The sequence below is a fragment of the Tenrec ecaudatus genome, chromosome 15 (genome assembly GCF_050624435.1).
Source record: "Tenrec ecaudatus isolate mTenEca1 chromosome 15, mTenEca1.hap1, whole genome shotgun sequence".
Lineage (NCBI taxonomy): Eukaryota > Metazoa > Chordata > Mammalia > Afrosoricida > Tenrecidae > Tenrec > Tenrec ecaudatus.
Window position 1 is genome coordinate 11,828,390 of NC_134544.1, and position 15,740 is coordinate 11,844,129.

A 15,740-nucleotide genomic window follows, 5' to 3' on the forward strand; every position below is an offset into this window, starting at 1 on the left:
TATTAAATTGGAAATGTACATGTCAATAGGCTCCATGTGCATGAAACACCATTCTGAGAAGAAATTTCATAGGTCTTTGTCTGAGCTGTAGATAGGATCCGTGGGATTTTCAGGATCTGGGGGACATTTAAGTCAGTGTCCTGAGAGAGATCAGCCCCAACAAAGAGAATTTAGCACATCCCCTAGGTGCCTTCACAATAGTGCTTGGAAGTGGAAGAGGGCACTGACAATGAGACTGACCGAGGAATGAGGACAAAAGTTAAGTAGAAAACTCAAGGGAGGATGGAGTCCTGGAAGCCCAGACAGTGAACTATTAAGAGGAGGTGTGCATAACTGTCTAACTCAAATGTTAGAGCTAGTCAGAGGAACATGGACAATTTAGGACTGCATTTGCAAACATAGAGGATGTGGAAGTGCTTGTCTGTACCAGACTTGGTCAAGGTGCTGGTCGAGAGAGGAAAATTCAAACTGAAGTATATTTGTAGACCATGGGATAGAAGGGATTGGTTCTATACTGTCAAGGAATTTTAGTGAAACTGAAGAATATAAATGAAAGATGAACTGAAGTCTAGATTACAGAGAGCCTCAGTGAAAATGCTAAGCTTAATTGTTTGATCACACTTTCCTTGAGTCCCAGTTCATGAACATCTATCTATATGACTACAAATCTTAGATACAGAGATATATTTATATAATATATATTATATATGACATATAAAGTCAATGCTCTTAAGTATAAAATCAAATTGCTTTTGTGTTCACAATTCAATTATATCAAACTAATGCCCCAATTAATAAGCAAAAGGGACTACATCATGTACAGATATACAGTTGAGGAACACATATTTAATGGAAAAATAGAATTTTCCTATTAACTGTTCAGTCCCTTCATATATGTGGCATATTCTATGAAATATATATAGAAACTACTTATCTTAAACGTGGTCATATTACATCAATGAATATATTCCTCTACTTCTCTTAAGTACACGTTTGCTTAAATAAAATATATTAATATAATTAAATATAACAATTGGTTCAAACGCTAAGATACTGATAAAACAAATAACAGAGGAAAGTGATTTAACTTCTTTTAGAAAAAGTCCATAGTGCGGAACTGAGATGAATTCTCTCATTTGTTAATGACTCCTTAGCTAAGAACCCAGAAAAGTCATCCAGGCTCAGTGAACTTCTACTGATATGAAGGTCAAGCTCTTCCCATGATCCGGAAGTGGTCCAATGGGATGTCAGAGTTCCTTTCTTGAAGATGACTTTCAGTATCAGCACTTCCAAGTAATGCAGGCTGCTGGGTTAGGGGTCTACAGTTCCTGAAAGAAAAATCTTCACATTGATTCTCAAGAAGACCAGAATAATACTCATTGAATATATGCCAATGTTTGTTTGCATTTCAATGGTTACAGATCCTGTTTCAATTGGGAAGCATTTGAAGTCCTTCATTGAATATCTGGCCATAACTAACTCCCAAACGGAACTGCTTCACATTAACTACATTGACCTAGCTGCTGTGGAGTGTACCTTTTAAAAATGTTGCATATATGTGTTTTTATATAGGTATATACACACATACATGCAAACCCTGGTTCTGTAGTGGTTATGTGTTAGACTGCTGTCTGCACTGGCAGTTCAAAACCACCAGCAGCTCCATGGGATAAAGACTGGTCTTCTGCTCCTATAAACTATTTCAGCCTCAGAAATCCATATGGCATCACTATGAGTCAGCATTGACTCCATAGCAGTCATTTAGGCTTACATATATATATATATATATCCTGACAATTCAACATTTTTCACAGGATACTTTAAAGACACTAATAACATTAATAATATTATACAACTATCACCAACAGTTCTTGCAATTTCACCACCAAAAAGAGAAATCTAATGATTCCTAAACAATAATTCCCTTTCTTTCCCAAACCTGATAATCACTAAGAAATGTTGGTCTCAATGCATTTGCCTTGTCTAGATATTTCATAAAACCCACTGCCCCCAAGTGGATTCTGACTCATAGCAAACCATAGCATGACAGACTAAAGCTGATCCTCAGGGTTTCCGTGACTGGAGACTCTTACAGCTCTTGTAAAAATCCATACGTCAATTGTATCAAGCAATTTTGTACATATGTTGTCATTATCATTTTCAAAACATTTTCTTTCTACTTGAGATCTTGGTATCAGCTCCTCTTGTTTTCTCTCCCTCCCCCACCTTCCCACCTCTGTGACCTCTTGATTATGACCCCTTAGTAACAATACATTGTTATTATTTTCATATCTTACACTGTCTTTTGTCTCCCTCCACCCATGTTTCTGTTGTCCACACCCTTGGTAGAGAACAAGATGTTAGATGTCAATCTTTCTGATCAGTTTCCCATGGTGGTAAATCTTTATGGGAGCAAATAAGGACATTTTTCTCCCATTAAACACTTGGTGCATTTGAACTGCTAACCTTGTGGTCAGCAGTCCAATGTGTAGCCCGCAATATTGCAAGGGCTCCTTGGTATTCCATAGGGTTGGCATCATATGATATACTAGATAATATTATGTATGGTATACTATTATATATCATTTGATATATTATGTATGTATAATATATTCTCAAATGTTTACCAGTTCACCTCTGTTGTAGCACGTGTCATGCAGGATATCTTTATGGCTGAGTAGTGACCCCTTGTGTACAAATGTCATAACCTGTTAGGAGTCCCGGGGACAGAGTAGCTAAAGTGCTCATCTACAAGCCAAAAGATAGCTGGTTTGATCTCACTAGAATAAATATGAAGAAAGATGTGTCAGTCAGTTGTTGTTTTTTTTAAGTTTACAGACTTGGATAAGAGCTTCCTCTAGGGTCTTTAAGAGTTGGAATTTACTAGAAGGCCATGAGGGTTTGCTTTCTTTGTTTATTTGTGGGGTGTGTTTGTACCGTATGGTGATATCCTTGAGTCCAAATACACAGCAAAGTCTGTGAGGCCCCGAGTGACTACAGTGGTCAGCTGCGGATACAAGAACACTTTGCCCTCAAGACGGAAGGTGGGCTGAGCATACCTGTGACTGCTCAGGGCTCCCAGACACCCACAGGAACTTGAGTCAAGACTTTTTAGGGAGATATCATTTGCACATATTCCAGAGAATGTCAGGGAATCCACATATTTGCGACTCCCAAAGACACTGCCATTGAGTCAATTCTGACTCTTGGCAACCCAACAGGTCATGTAGAACTGCCTCTGTGGGTGTCTGAGACTGTAGATCTTTCTAGGAGTAGAAAGCTTCCTCTTTTTTCCATGGAATGGCTAATGGAATTGAACTACCAAGCGCCCAGTGAGCAGCCCAACGTGTAACCCAATATATCACCAGGGCTACTCACAACTATTTATCAACAAATAATGTACGTTATGCAGTTTAGTTTTTCTTCTCACCGAAGGAGAACTGGCTGTAACAGAGTGTCCATAGAAGACTTTGAGGTCACAGAAATAAGACAACAGAAAACTTTGTAATTAAAATTATTTCTATTAAGCCATTTATATATAATTCACAAGTTAAGGGGTGCTCGGCATTGTTTCAGGAGATATCAGTCTCTTTAAAGGGACTATCTGCTTGAAAGAGTAAAAAGTCAGTGGAAAAGAGGAAGACACTCAATGAGATGAAGTGATACAGTGGCTGCAACACTGGGCTCAATGACAACAATTGTTTGGAGATTGGTACAGGATCAGGTAGGTTTTTGTTTTTTGTAGACAGAGTCACCATGACTCTAAACCAACCTGATGGCACCCATCAACAGCAGCATGCATTCTCTTGAGAACCCTGGGGGCCCAGTGAATATTAATTGAGCTGCCGGGAGATAGAACCAACCAGTCTTCCTGGGGGAGAAAGATGAGTCTGTCTGCCTCTGGAAATGTTCTTCTAGAAACCCTGTGGGGTGGGGGCATTCTGTTCTACCCTCTAAGGTCATGAGTTAGATATGGCTTCATGGCAATGAGTTATGCATTCCCTTAGTGACAGAAGTGAAATGCATTCTTCCCAATGAATTCATCTTTATTTGATTTTTATAACACACAAATTAAATTATGGTGTATAAAGGTAAGATATCAAACATCTTGGGGTGTTTAAAACAACTTGTTTTGTTCTGATGTTTCCCTCCAAATATGAACCACTTAAAAAGAGTTTATCTTTATGTGAGTTTGGAAAGATGGGATAATGCAAGGTCAAGAGGAATGCAAAAGAGCATAACTTTGTTATTAATAAGGAAAGATCTGTGTTCATTTATATATCAGAGTGACTCTTTGCCAGTCATTAAAATTCCGGGGAAAAGTAGGATTATCAAATTCTAGGTCCGCCCACAACCAAGTGAACAGCCAGGTCTGAGCTCTGTGTGGAGCATGAGGCTGGATGCTGAGCCCACACAGAGCTGTGAAGATTTCTTTCTCCTCCAGGACCCACATCATTATCTGGACTCCCTGTCGCTCTTCCACTATAGGTGTAGAGAGCATTTCAATCTCTCGATTGTGCCTTCATATTTTTTCCCCTTTGTAATAACATGATGATGTTTAAGGCTCTTTTTCTTGCAGTGGAACTGTGTACCAGGTAAAATAATAAAACTTCCAATGGCAGTCTTTTTCTTTGAGACTTATCAATGCTCTGCAGCAACACAGGAAAAATTAATATCACCTAGCATAACAGGTAGTGTGATGCCTTGAGCTGCTAACTCCAGGGTAAGCAGTTCAAACCCAACAGTCACTCCTCCAGAAGTCTGCTCCTGTAAAGATTTACAGTGTCAGAAACCCCAAGGGACAGTTTCACTCTACCTTATAGGTTCATTATAAATTGAACTGGACTAGGTGGCAGTGAGTTTGGTTGTAGTTATGAGTGGAAGACCCTAAGTGGCACAGTGATGGGGAGCTTCACTACGAACCAAAAATGAGATGTTTGGATTAAATGATAGATAATATCACGTAACAAAACAAAATGAAAAATGTATGGCTGTCTCCTTTTGAAACAACAGCAGCTCCATGCGAGAAAGACTGGACTTTCTTCTTCTGTAAACAGTTATACTCTCAGAAACTGAGAGGGGTCACGATGAGTCCGCCTTGACTCTAGGGCACTGAGTTGATTTGGTTTTTCTTTAGCAGCGGATGAGGATCACTCACACAGGTCCCATTTTGTTGTACATAAAGCAGAGCCTACTTGATAGGCACTAACAAGTCATTTATATTTAATGTGATTATTGATCAGGTTTCCTTGATAGCTCTCATTTTGATATTTGTTTTCGATTTACCTTAACTGTTCTTTGTTTATCTTCATTTTTATCTTCTCTTTTTAAAAATTGTGACGTTTTTCAAATGATTCATTTTGTCCTCAGTGTGGGGATTATCCATTTACTCTTTGCTGGTGTATGTTCGACTGCTGGAGGGGTTTTAGTGTGCACCCACTGTCGGTCATGGTCTACATTCCAGTAGAACTGTCTTGGGAGCACTAGTGCTTTGTACTAATGGTTGGTGGTTCCCTCCCAACAAACCGAAAGAAGGTAAATAGGTTCTGTAACAAGGACAGGGAAGAAACGCCTCTTGTAACACATCAGGTCACCGTGACTCATAATCGACTTGACATTAATGGGTTTGGTTTACTCTCAAGGACTATGATGCCATTTCTCATAGAGGATAAGAACCTTACAACAGTATATTTCTGTTTCCACTCTCGTACTGTTTTTATTCTTTCCCTCCCTTTGCTTTTACCCCCATTATTTTTCTACTCTGTGCTATTGAAAACCCACACTGCATCTTTGGGTGTAATTTTCCTTTTGCCTGAGGTATTTTCTGTAAACTTTCTGACAAAACATGTCACTGAAAATAGAGTGATTTCAATATTTCAATTTTTTAATGTTTATTTTTTCAAATGTTTTTATTTTGCTAAAAAAACACTGATAGGACTTTGCTCATAAAGATAATAATTTTAGTACAGATTTTTCCTAAGTAAAAATATGTGTCAGGTATCAGGCATCAAGAACAAAAAATCAGAGCACTGTGAAGAAGGGGGAGTTCAGATTGGGGACCCAAAGCCCATCTATAGGCAACCAGACATCACCTTACTGAAGGGTCACAGGGCAGAGATGAGCCACTCAGGGTGCAGTGTAGCAATGATGAAGCATACAACTTTCCTCTAGTTTCTAAATGCTTCCACCTTGCCCCCACTATCATGATGCCAATTCTACCTTACAAATCTGCCTAGACCAGAGGATGTACACTGGTAGAGGTAGGAACCGGAAACACAGGGAATCCAGGACAGATGATCCCTTCAGGACCAGTGGTGAGAATGGCTCTACTGGGAGGGTGGTGGGAGCATGGGGAAGCAAGTGGGAACCAATTACAGGGAACCACAAATAACCTCCTCCCTGGGGGATAGACAATAGGAAAGTGGGTGAAGGGAGACATTGGACAGTGTAAGATATGACAAAATAATAAAAATTTTAAAATTATCTTGGGTTCATGAGGGAAGGGGGAGTGGGGAGGGAGGGGAAAATGAGGACCTGATGCTAGGGGCTTGGGTGGAGAGCAGATGTTTTGAGAATGGTGAGGGCAATGAATGTACAAATGTGCTTTAGACAATTTATGTATCTATGGATTGTAATAGGAGTTGTATGAGTCCCTAATAAAATGATTTTTAAAAAGTTGATTTCAGAGAAATTTTAAATAAAGGGGACTTTCTTTCTTGCACCTTTACCTAATTTATCCTCTCTACACTCAGTGAGCACGCAGGGAGGGAAGGGAAAAATGAGGAACTGATACCAAGGGCTTAAGTAGAAACAGCTATTTTGAGAATGATGTACAACAAATGTACAAATATGCTTGACACACACTGGATGTATGTATGGATTGTGATAAGAGCTGTATGAGCCGCCAATAAAATGATTTTTTAAAGGTGTACACGAATAAAGAAAATGTTCTAACCCTCCCCCCCACCTCCAACATGTGTCCGTTTCAGTACATCAAAGAGGTTGCTCCACTATGCTATCGCTTGCATAGTTTCCATCAGGAAGTCTGCTGTTGTGTTTATTTTCTTCATTTTCTCCTCTATTTTTATTCTCTCCCACTTCACTTATATTCAGCAACCTGGATACTGCCAGGCTTGCTTGAAGTCCCTTTTTCCTTTTCTATTTCAGCCTCATCGATTGAGGAAGTGAACTAAGTCCATCCTAGGGGTCATCGTTTTATTTGGCTCCTCCTCTCCGGGGTCACTCCTCCGCTTTGCCTACGTCTACTGTATGGAAACTGTTGTTTCATATATTTGGCCTGCCGTTTCTTTTGTTCATTGAAATTGCAGAATAAATATAATTTCTATTACTCTGTCTTGTCTGAAGGAAGTCATCCATTTAAATGAAAAAATATGTCTTTCTCTTTTTCTCCATCTGATATGTAGAAATAGTTTAAATACAGCTCTTCTATCTACAATAATTGGGCAAATCTTAGGACATTTCAGTTACCTTTGGACTTGCTATTTTTTGCCTCAAATAGTTTTGTATATTCTAATGTATTACACAAAACTTGACAAAAATTTTAGGTTTTGATATGATTTCATTATTCTATAGTCAATATATTTTAACATCTTCATAATTGTTTTAAAAATGAGTTTGGTCATCCTCAAGTTGATGGGACATTCTTTAATAGAGAGCATGCTAAAACTTTGCCTGTCAACAGTTTTAGTGCTTAAATACTTTTAAATTTCCATGTACACCTATCGCTAAGAGGAACAAATATTTCATCCTAATGTTTCCTGACTTTGAATAAATATGACATATCATAGAGGTATTTATTTAATAAATGCAAACTGTATTTGGTAGTTATAATTACTTTTGTGCAATCAATCTTAGACCTGCATATGTTAAATGCAATACTCTTCACAGCTCAATTGTGTCCGGTCTAGTCTTGTCCCTCTTAACACTCCTTTAAATTTCTTTATCTAAAAATGTGCTCTGGTTTGTTCCTCTTTTATACTGTAAGGGTCACATTTCAGGCTTTGCTGAAATAAAATCACATTGTGATGAAGAAGAAATAGCAGGCCAGATGTCTGGTGACACACTAACTACATGTCAACACTCTGGTGACCCCAATAAAAGAGAACAAATAAAACAAAAGATCAGCATATAGGGCATCAGAACAAAATTACGATGCACATCATATGACCAGCCATGACAGTGGGGAATGGTAAAACCTGGCAAAATTAACAAAATGATGATATCAGTGATGACAAGTAGCAACAGATGTTTGCTTCTGGCAAAATGAGAGTCAGAGTTAGTGTTCTATAACTCTGAACATTTATCAGCTACCAAGTATACCTATGAACTGAATTGTCCATAAATTGTGTAGCTATGGTATATAGCGAAAATGAACTATTTTATTTTTAAGGTAAAGAGACAAATATATAAAAGGAATCATATAATTGAGGATGTGTATAATTGGATGGATAACAACAATGTTTTATCTTAGAATTGTTTAAACTTTATTGAATATAAGTCTTGATTTATAGAATGAGTTTATTAATTGAGTTGGTAATCAGTGTTTATTATTTTCAACAACTTTGGAAAACAGCTAGACATATAAGATATTAAGTTTAGAAACAGACTATCAAATTTTAAATATTAGCTCCCATTGTAACTACGATATCTAGAAAATTATGTCAACTTTCTAACTCTGAGTGCATTCCTTTCTTTTGGAAAGGGGATACCACTAATACCTGCTCTAGAAAGTTGCTATGAAGATTTGGCTAGTTCCAGGCCAGCAAAGCTCTTGGGGAAATCTGTGATGTGTTAGAGACATTGAATAAAAATTAGATTATAGTATTAATATTTCTATCAATTTGTTTGTACACTTCATATTACTTATATACCTTTTTCTACTCTAACAACATATATTCTTACATTCATTTTTACAGCTTTATTAAGTAGATATTAGGCATTCTGCAAAGTTTCCTACTATCAGTTGACTTTGAAGAAAATAAAAGATTCATTTGTAATTCACAATTGGCCTTAAGATACATGTTTTACTCCAACCTTCATCTATCTGCTTTGGAGAATCTCTCTATAATTGGCTTCAGTCATTAATTTGATTATATGTCTGGACCCAGTAGCTTATTTGTTTATTTATGTTTGCCCCTGATGAGTTGTTTGTTGTTGTTAGATGTTGTCGAGTTGACACCGATTAAGCCCAACCTTATGTAAAATAGAAAGAAATATTGCCTATTCACACTTGTTATGGCAGAGCCATTGTATCCATCCAAAATGTCATCCTCCTTTTTGTGGAATCAAATTGATGGCAGTGAGTTTTGTGGGTTTTTTTTTAACCATAACACACTTTTTCAAAATTAACCATTGTAAATAATTCAAATGTCCATGAAGGTGGGTGAGATTGATGCAAAGTCACATAAGTGTCCTATAATTGTAAAAATAAGGAGCCAATCTACATACCAATTAAATACATAGCATTAAATGTGTATACTATAAATATTTATATACTGTAATGAATTAAATGGCAGATTAGTATACATAACTTTTTAGTTTGTGCAAGGAAAAATTAAAAATAAGAGAATGGGAATATTTATAGGCCTTTCTTTGGTTTTGAAAAATTATATATGCTGAATCTAGAAGATATTTGAAATCTTAATTTACAATTGTTTTAATTACCTACAGAGAAAGAGGCCTGGAAAGGAAAGCATAGGAATTAAAGGCTGCTTTCTCTTTATATACCTTATTTTGTAATTTTGAATGTGAGATATGCAAGTATTTCACTTAATAAATTTCAACTATTGAGAATGAAAGCAAATACAAATACTGGAGACAAAATTAACATAAGACAAACCAAACACACACACACACACAATTAAGTTTAAAAAAGCACATTACATTAATTGCTTTTACATTTGTAACACTCCTACTTGAACTAAAAATACTTAACAGCTATCTAGTTGGTGTCAACTCCTTATGAGTCTGTGTGGAGTTTCTGAGACAGGAAATTTGTACACTGCCCCTCAGTGTGATTTAGTCAATGCTGACTCATAGCAACCCAAAGTTTCCAAGACAGTAACTGCTTACAAAGTAGAAAGCCCCGCCCTTTCCCCACTAAGCTATTGGTTGTTCGGAACAGCCACTATGTGGGTTGCAGTCCAACGCAGAATGACCACACCACTAAAATGATACATATTTCTCTTGTGGAGTAGCTGGAGGGTTTGAACGGAAGAGTTTAAGTTTAGCAACTCAACATTTATCCCACGTTAATCACAAGTAGCTTGCAGAGGGTCACAATGAGTCAGAAGCGACTCCATGGCTGTAACTTGGCTTTGAATTATGACTGTAAGAATGGGGGGACTGGGGCCAAAGAAACAAAACCGAAACTACACAGGGGACTATCACTCTTTGAAGTACTTTTTATAATTTTTAAATTTTTCAAAACCCTTTGAAGTCTAGGATAAAGTCTTTAAGAAGTATTAGTATTAAGAAAAAGCAGTACTTACCTGGCAGGGAAGATACCATGATTAGGAGAGAAAAAGCATAAAATAAACATAGGTAAGATTCTTTTTAATTCCATGAATACTCATGGGATTATATGTATCTTATTTCTTACATTAAAATATGTTATATTTCATTGCTTCTCGGCCTTTTGGCTAAGATCAAGTGTAAAATATGTTATATTTCACAGCTATGTCCAGGTTGTCCCACTCTAAGTACATAGAAATCCTGATAATAAAAATAAAAACCACTGTTATGGGCTTAGTTCCTACCCTGTAGGACACTGTAGAATCTCTCAGTTTTTTGAGGTACCCAAGGGGTTTTTTGGTTATAAATCTTTTTCAGGAAGTATACAGCTCATCTTTCTTTTTCAGAGTTTTTCATGGAGTTTAACTGCCAATTTTGCAGTTAGCAGCCCAATGCTACTTCCTGTGCCAATGTGGATCCACAATCCAATAATACCCTAGTAATATAAGGAAACCAGTCAGACAAATCATGATTTCTAAATACAATTCCCAACTAACAGGATCCAGAGGTACTTGGTCAAAGGGTAGAGGCTTGCCTTGCTCTAGGTCTGTATAAGGTGACCCTATCACATATTCTCAGACACTGCTGAGGACATGTTGATACCGCGTTTCCCCGAAAATAATACATACCTATAAAATAATCTGTCAAGGTCAGCTCCCCCTGTCAGGTCCTGGTCGGTCCTTCTGTGCATGCTGCAAGCTGAGGCAGAGAGGGAGAGGCAGAAAGTGAGAGTAAAGTCCGGGTGAAGAGAGGAGCAGGACGCTCTGCTCAGGTCTTGGGTGCCCTCAGGGGGAAGAAGGAAAGCTGTGGCTGCCGTTTTTCTCAGCACCCTGGGCCGATATTCCAGAAGAAGACGACTTAACTATATTTGGATAAATGTAGATTGTTGTACCATACTTAATAAAAGTAAGACATCCCCTGAAAATAAGCCGTAGTGTGTTTTCTTGAGGAAAAAGAAATGTAAGACAGTGTCTTATTTTCGGGGAAACATTATATTAGGAGGTAAAGCAGAGATACAGAAGAGAGAAATATGAAGAACACAGAAAAGAAGGTCTGAAAGAGGAGAGGAGAGGCGAGCGGAGGGGAGGGGAGGGAAGGGGAGGGGAAGGAAGGGGATAGGAGGGGAGAGGAGAGGAGAAGAGAGGAGAGGAGGAAATCAAGAGAGAAAGACTCATGTTGAACCAGGATCACATTGTTAAGGTTGGTGATTAATAAGAGCACATTGTGGACTCACTCCCCCATGCTCCCCCACCCTCCTGGAGAAAGACGATTTCAACAACCATTGAGGAAGGGAAGCTCTTATTTAAAGAGGAATTAATGCCAGATAATAAATGCATACAGGAGGAAATAATTAGAGAAACGGTTTCCACTATGCCAGTGAAATAATTGACTAGGCCATGATTCCTATGAATACTAAAATTCTGGACTGAAAACTTTTTGAGGATCATGATGCTCATAGAGCGCCAAGTATCAGCCTAGATGTTCATTGCTAATTGCAATGAAAAAGACTAACCTTGACAGTGAAAAGGTCAGATGCTCTTCCCATAGACTAAGTTGTTGATATCAGCATCACAATGGTAGATAGTCTTCCTTATAAACCTCCAACAGGGAAGGCTATAAAGAAACAATAGTGATTGTAAATTAACAAAATTTTGATCTGTATTGAATGAAGCATTCAGACTTACTATCCAGTTTATAGCAAATACAGAGGAGTTCCAGGGTATCTGACACTGCATGGGAAAGCACTGGACACATGGCAAATGGAGAACCTTGCCTGGTCAGAAACATCATTGAGCTGAGAAGAAACAGAGAAGAATGAGCAATGGTGATTGTAGTTTTTAAATTCATTGAAAATTTGCATGGGTGCCTTTGATCATAAATTTAAATTAACTTGAAAAAAAGCACTTGAGAATAAATCAATGTTTTAAAAAGAAAATTAATTAGATGCAAATGACTCCAAGGAAGCCTAGGCTATAAACATTTCTCAGACCAACTGAATGAGTGATCTCATGCCTTGATTGTTTTTAGGCATATCTAGGCATATCAATCCATGAGTCTCCTGTTTTGACCCTGTTGTTCTGACTCTCAAATTAAGTATGATTGTTGATTATTTTCTGGAAAATGAAATAGATACCCCCTGAATTATATCTAGGAGCATGCATGTACATGTAGGCTATCAATTCAGAATGTGCGAGCTATTCCAGAATTCCTTCCAAACAAAACAATGAACAGCATGTGTTTTAGCTCAATTCCAAATCAAGGTATTTAGAAATGTGTTTGGAAAATGAATGTGAACTGCCCTCTTCCAGCAGGGCAGCCCGACTTGCTCTCACAACAAAATAGATTATGAAATCAAAGATGTGCCAAAGAATGCAGGCACCCTGTGTCTTTTGCCACGTTTTACCACCTAATACGACCAACAAAGCATGAAACAGATTCTCCTAGTGAGAGGTGCTGCAAAGCTTACTTCAGGGAGCAAGAATCCAGAGTCAGGAGTGTAGCATTTTTAATTAATCACCAAAAATCAATTAGCTTAGGATAAACCTTGTGTGAGACCACTGTTATAAGGAAAAACACCAAGACAAAGACTAGCAAACCTAAAGAAGTAGACCTTGGAGGCTCACGCGGGAGGGAAGATGAACGAATGGATTAGAAGGCTCACAAACATAGACTTGGGCATAAAGGAGTATGGAACCTCTAAGAGGGAAGACAGATCTCAGAGGAGGTAGGCAACCAGCGGACAGCATGGGGCTGGAGTTAGGGAATGGCTCAGATTGTTGAATTCAGAGTTGATAATCTGAGATGGAACCCCTCTGATAAAGCCAAACTAGAATTTTTTAAATCATTTAAAAATCAAAGATATGCAGAGGACAAGGACACTGCTGCAGTAGAGATTCAGTCTGTAAAAGGAGGAGGCTTCAAAAATTCTTGGAAAAGTGGAATGGAAAGATAATGGAATATTTTCATGAACTTTTAGATGGTCCCCTCTTTCTACAATTTAGCTTGAAATATGATGTTATATTTATACTTCAGGCTTATAATATATAGATCACCCAATGGTTTTCATTCCCAATATTTCTGAAGACTGAAAATCTGAAAGCAATATTGTCATTTTGAGATTATCCCACCAGATATACCTGATCTTCAAGGTGGTAACCAAAAGAGATGTACGTGGAAGAAACAGCTGAGTTTTGTACTGCCTTGACCCCAAAGTGATACATGCCATTTCCAGTTATCATCCTAGTTAGATCTAGACTGGTTACCTTATCATCATTAATGATGGCAAAAATAGGGAATCACATGACCCATGGTTATGCAATACCTGTTTCTGCTGTATGCTTGCTATAAATAAATAGCATTGCAATTTAAGTATTATTCCACACATCAGCTCTCTTAGCTCACGTTGTTGAAGATTTTCTCCGTTTTTCATTGTAGTTAATGTAGATAGTATCTTACGATAGTCACTTAAATGATATTGCTAACTTTCACTATCTTATTATGCTGCAGTGAATATTTTCTATTAAGGCAAGTTTCCTACCCCCCTAGAAATAAAGTGAACTAAGATTTTAATGTGACAGATAGCCTTATTTTGGGTTTTACAATCACAAATAGAGTCTAGGAGTGACCCATGTGTATGACACTTGAATAGGCAATGCTCATTTTAATCAATTGTTGAAGATGTGCTCTGTGCTTTCCTACATTATTTCATGGGATTCCATTTATTAATCCTGCATTTGTAGATGACAAAACTGAGGCACAGATATACTAAGTAACTCCTCAATGACACAGATGACATAAGAGAGAACCTATGAGGGGGCACCCAAATTATGGAAAAACACTCTGTTGGGATTTTTTCATAGTATACATTTTTCCTGCTAGACAAACACCAAGCAACTCACTCTGAGTTTGGGCACCCAGTAGCGTCACCAGGGAAGGTTCTCTCAGGTCACAGTGAGTTTTTTCTGAAAAGTACTTTCACACTGACCGTTTTTTGTGATGGCCGATTTAAGAGACCAGAGTGCAGCTTTGAAATTTTGTTTTTTGCTTAAGAAAAAATGCCACAGAATCTCTTGTGATGTTGAACATAGCTTATAAGGACAATGCTGTGGGAAAAACTCAAGTGTATGAGTGGTTTCCTTGTTTCAAAAAGGTAAAATGTTAATGGATGACAAACTGAGTTCTGAATGTCCATCAACTTCCTGAATGAAAGAAATGATTGACTCATCGTGTATTTGGAGTTCGTTCCACCAGGTCAAATGGTTAATCAAGCTTTCTATTTAGAAATTCTGAAAAGATTGCATAACTGTGTGGTGACCAAAAAGACCTGCTTTGTGGCAGATGGGTGACTGGTTTTGCTACCATGACAGTGCACCTGCTCACTCAAACGCCTTAGTGTGCCAGTTTGGGGCAAAAAAACACCATGGCTAATTTTCCCCAATAACCTTACTCACCTGACCCTGGCATGTACGACTTCTTTTGTTTCCACAAATGAAGAGGAACTTGAAACAACAGTGATTTGACAGCGTAGAAGAGGTGAAGAAAAAAATGAAGGAGGTGTTGTTAGCCATCCAAGCAGATGAGTTTGAAAAATATTTCCAAGAATGGGATAGCAGATCTGACAAATGTATTGAGTGTAATGGAGGGTACTTTGAAAGTTATACTTTGTTTTATTAAAACATTTTAAATATATAGCTTTGAAAATAAATTCTTTTTTTTGTTGTTTTTGTGTACCTTCAATTATGTCCATGGTTGGAGCATTGAAGAGAGAACCATGCCAACCAACAAATTACAGTAAAAAAATTCCTGCTAAATAAAATGCAAATATTGCAATACATACTTTGATTAAGGAGCCCTGGTAGTGCTGTGCATTAGGTATTGATCTAAGGTTACTGGTTCAAGCCCTCTAGCCACTCTGAGGGAGAGTCTGTAAAGGTTTCCAGTCTTGGAAACCCTATATAGACAGAACCTCAAAGTGACGAGTTGCAATCAACTCAATGGAATTAGGTGGTTTTGTTTGTTTGCCTTTTGCTTTTGTTTGATCTAGTTTTAGTTTATGAGGAGTCCTGGTGGCATAGGGGATCAAATCATGCCACTGCTAACCAAAAGGTGAATGGTTTCTACCTATCTCCCTGGGACAGAGATGTGGAGGTCTGCTTTTGTAGCGATTTAGAGTCTCAGAAATCCTATATGCACTTATACTCCATCCT